Source organism: Sparus aurata, chromosome 3, assembly GCF_900880675.1.
Source record: "Sparus aurata chromosome 3, fSpaAur1.1, whole genome shotgun sequence".
In the NCBI taxonomy this organism is placed as follows: Eukaryota; Metazoa; Chordata; class Actinopteri; order Spariformes; family Sparidae; genus Sparus; species Sparus aurata.
Window position 1 is genome coordinate 2,955,808 of NC_044189.1, and position 4,866 is coordinate 2,960,673.

General features: G+C 41.2%; 1 long non-coding RNA gene across 1 annotated transcript; it reads right to left on the reverse strand.

Moving 5' to 3' along the window:
* Positions 1–2,905: 2,905 nt before the first annotated feature.
* Positions 2,906–4,420, reverse strand: LOC115579541 (uncharacterized). The gene is made up of 3 exons (XR_003983672.1): positions 4,066–4,420; positions 3,583–3,753; positions 2,906–3,110 (listed from the first exon to the last, which is right to left on the reverse strand). It is a non-coding gene; the product is annotated as an uncharacterized LOC115579541 (long non-coding RNA).
* Positions 4,421–4,866: the final 446 nt, after the last annotated feature.

Here is a 4,866-nt window from a genome sequence, read left to right on the forward strand (position 1 = left end):
CCATGAGTTTTGTCTGAAACATGAAAGAATAAACTTACAGATGGATGGTATTCAGAGAAAGAAATTATTAAACCCACACTGAAGGAGGAATACATTGTGTCCCATTATATCTTTTTGATCTCTACAAGGATAGACTTTACTTAAAGTGCATATTGCAGGTTAGACCCCCCCTTACATCAATGTTTAGAAAAATAATGTAGGAAATTTTTTTTATCAAAATTGTATTTATGCATGCCGTATTTAGGCGTTGGTGGCCGTTTTTGTGATAAAATTTTACTTCCGCATTTGAAAACGCTTGACCGGAAGTGACGTAGGCAGAGGGAGAGCGGTCGATTTGAACAATAGGAAAACAATGAATTCTGGTGCCGGTTCTGACCCCGAGGAAACTTTAAATGTGTACAATTACACATATGACGGACCACAGCCGTATAACTACGAACCCGTTGTGCAACCCAGAGAGTAGAGAGAGACTGGGGGAAGAATTAATGGCCAGAGGAGAGAGATAGAGCTGTGGTGTCAGGAGAATCAGTGGAGAGTAGGGCAGGTCTTTTGGTGAGAGACCGGTGTTAGATTATATTCATTAGCTACGGATATGAATGCTGTGCTCATATCACACAGGGTTCTCCCCAGACAGTGGAACAGCGGCGCTGCTTGATAGAGTGTTAGTGGGCTGCCGCGGTCTTCTCGTAAAAAAAAGCGCCCCCCGGCTGACGGCGAGGAGCCGGGGGACGGACAGACGAACGGACGCTTCCCCGCGCTGACGGCGATAACGACAGTCTCTTCTACCCCCCGACACATTACGATCATGTATCAGGCAATAAAAACTAGCATTGGTTATCTAAAACAGGCCCGAGTATTGACACTTACAGTACCAATAACAGAAACTAAAGAGTTTGTTTACGTCCTGTCTCATACTCGTTAGTAGCGCTTTACCGTCACCGTCAGCAAGAAAGAGAGTGAAAAAAAGGCGAGATAAACACTGTCCTGACACACCTTTTATTTGATTGGTGCTTGTGTCGTGTGGGAAATGCGAGTCCATGTCCACAGCCGAGGAGAGTATGTGCTGCAGAGAGGTAGATGCTGACTGGGCCTTAGTGGACCATGTCACCCCCAGGCTAGAAGTGCAGTGCTTAACACAGCACCCAGGATTTGAGGCGTGCTGCCTCAATCCTTATGTCCTGCAGATAGCCTACATGCACTACAGACAGGAGCATGGACCTCTCCAGGCCAGCAGACAAGAGTAGGTTCAGGGCAGAAATAATGTATTACTTGGACTTCTTTCACTTATTCTGTTCTCTTAACACTATATGTATGCGTGTGTGTGTGTAATAGTTTTATAAATAATGGTAAAAGGTGCAGTATATTGAAAGGTGTTTCTAACATTGTGTTCACTCGGTAATCACACAACAGGGGCGAAATATTAGGAGCACCAGTCAATATAATGCACCCTAATACACCACCATCACTTTGTATGACTTAATAAATATGAAGTAAAATGAAACCTTCCTGGCAGTATTTACAAACACTGAAAATGTATACACTTCACAAATGTAGAATTTGAAGCCAATTGATGAGTTGATGTATATATATCAACTCATCAATTGGCTGTCTACAGTCACCGGCTAATTAATTAGGAACACACACATATATATATATATATATACATATATATATATATATATATATATATATATATATATATATATACATATACATATATGTATATATACATATATATATATACATATACATATATATACATATACATACATATACATATATATACATATGCATATATATACATATATATATACATACATTATTTATATATATATATACACACACACACACACACACACACAGTATATACACATAGACATACATAAGAAGTACAAGTTGCTTATATTTATGTCATGAATTATTGTCATTTAGTACACAAGTGTAACAGAACAAAAGTTCATATGGCTCAACACAGAATTTTAAATATCTAAAATTATACAGCATATATACATGTATATAAAAAACAATTAAATGCAAAAACAAACAAACAAAAAAAACCTCAAACTTTTGAGCCAATCACTGCAGTCAGATGAATTCTGTAACTCTTAGTCATACTTCTGCACCTGTAGACTCCTCGTGAGCAAACTGCTCCAGCTGACTCAGGTTTGAGGGCTCCTTCTCCCGACTGCATGTTCCAGCTCTTTCCACAGATGTTCAACAGGATTTAGATCAGGGCTCATCGAAGACGCTACTCCAGAACAGTCCAGTGTTTTATTCGCAGCCATTCCTGGTTGTTTGTAGCTGCTGAGTGTTTTGGGTCATTACCCTGTTGGATGACACCTGTGACCTAAACTGGACTTTGTGACACTGGGCAGTACATTTGGCTTCTGAATGACTTAATAGTCTTGAGATTTCATTGAAATCATTTTCATCCTGTTGAACATCTGTGGAAAGAGCTGGAACATGCAGTCGGGAGAAGGAGCCCTCGAACCTGAGTCAGCTGGAGCAGTTTGCTGACGAAGGAGTCTACAGGTGCAGAGGTATGACTAAGAGTTACAGAAATCACCTGACTGCAGTGATTGGCTCAAAAGGTTGTGCAACAAAATATAAATTAAAATTTTAAGAAGTTATGGGTACCATCATTTTTTCTGTTGTTTGTTTTTTAAATACTTCTGTTGCAACAAAATTCAAAAGCAATGTCTGATTTTTCGTGTGTACGTCTCAAGCAGATCTGCATTTGATGGTTAAGACTGCTAACAAACACGTTCTTCATAAATGATATTCATAAATAGTTAAAATTAGGCACATTCTGTACAACACAACATTGCAACTTTTATGCAGATGTGCCAAATATATAAAAAATCTATAGAAAGTCACATTGTGTGTGTACTTTGCGTATGGCAAGCCTCTGTGGGGGCATCAACGTCTTGTATTGAATCGTGAATGCTGTGCAAGGTTCACGCCAACAGCCTCATCCTTGTTGATCTTCTGTAGGGATCTGGAAAGGGGCGCAGGTGCAGAGGAGGACAGAACTGTGCTGTGCTCTCGTAGAGCCTGTGGTGACCTGGAGTATTCGACTCTCAGAAACTCCATGAGGGCTGATGCATATGCTGGGGGAAGGATAAAAAATTTAGATCACATTCACTGACTTATGGACTGACACAATTATATTTAGGAACTGACTGAAACTGCTAACCATATGATGGCTTTTCCTTGACAGGGCGAACTACCCAGCCACCTTGGCGAAACCGTGGGTAGCGAACCGCATAACACACCTCACCATCACTGGTTTGAGCAACTTCTCTGCTGCCATTGCTATTTAAATGCAAAGCTACCAAGAGAAGTCTGTAGTAAAAAGTAGAAAGTCACAAGTAAAAACATCATGTAGAAAATTTGTAGACCCAATTTTTCTTGTGTAGTGACCTAGGGCAATTTTACAGAACAAAGTATTCAAATAGAATAAATCAATCACCGTTGACAGGGTTCACCAAGCTAAAACTCATGCAGTCTAATACAATATAACTGCAATGAATTGTACCTATAGTTTTAGCCGTACTCATACTTTCACAATCACATACCTACCTGCTCTACATCCCAAGGAATGAGAAGCCAGTGTGCTTTGGTGCAAAGTGCAGGATGAGGGAGTGGAATGCCTCCAGTGAAGAGGTCTGATGCTGTGGGGACAACTGCCGCTGCAGCAGCAGAAATGGCTGTCATCTCTCCCGCCTCATCACTGCCAATGTCTCCTGAATCCTTCAAAATATAACAGATTAAATACATTATGACTGTGTGAAAAAAGGGTCACTGGGCTGTAACTAAATCTGACGGTTATAATATTAGCAAACCGAGTGTCTTTGCATAAGACAGGTTCTATTAAAAAAAAAAAAAAAACGTTAGCCAGCTAACGTTAGCTAGCGTTAGCTGGCATTGCTCGCTTATTAGCTTGGGAGTTGAAAGCTAGCTGCACTCCTCTACAACAACCTATACATGTCACATTGCTTCTCGTGAATTAAATCGTTATGTTGAGTGAGTAGGTAGTTAACAAATGTTAGAAACAAGACTTACAGTGCACAGTTCGCGTTTACGCCGAGCTGAGTCTCTGCCTGATCCGTGACCGTGTCTCCCACCGGCGGAAGCCCCAGCAGCTGCTGCTGACAGCGGTCCCGATGAAGCTGTGGGAACCGAAGGCACCGCTCCGGGGGTGAGTCGCACCTGGTTCTTGCTTCGGCATCCCACGTTGAACTCCAACAGGTCGCTTGGATGATAATCCTCCGGTCTGAATTGAGCGCCACACACGACCGCGTTTTTCGTAGCTGATGCAGAGGAGAGGTCCCGTCTCTTCAGCTGCACAAAACGGACCCAAGCACCGAAGATAGCACCGTTTTTTTCCTGTTAAGAAACCGGTGGACTCGGTGTCCTGACAGGCTGGAGTTTGTGCAACCTCCACAAACGCAATAATTTACCATGTTGATAGTAAATTAACGCAATCCAAAACTACTGACAACACACTGACTCACTACAACACAACCGCTCTGACAGATAACGTACCTACTCCCACACTGAGCTCTGGCAGCTGCTAGCATACAACTCCCTCTCGTTACGTAATATGACGCAATGTTGAAAAAAAACGGTTTTTGGCGCTTTGCTCAAAACTGTCACTTTTATGGTTAAATATCTCCCCTAACGTCTCGAATAACATTTTAAATCCTCAATCAACTTTTTAAAAGGTAATTTTTGGACCAGATTACACATGCATTTTATAAAACATTTAACCTGCAATATGCTCTTTAACAATCATGAACATTCAACTGCTGCTTTTATCCTAATTCCTCCATGTTCACATTGATCCATCATTTCTTCTGGCTT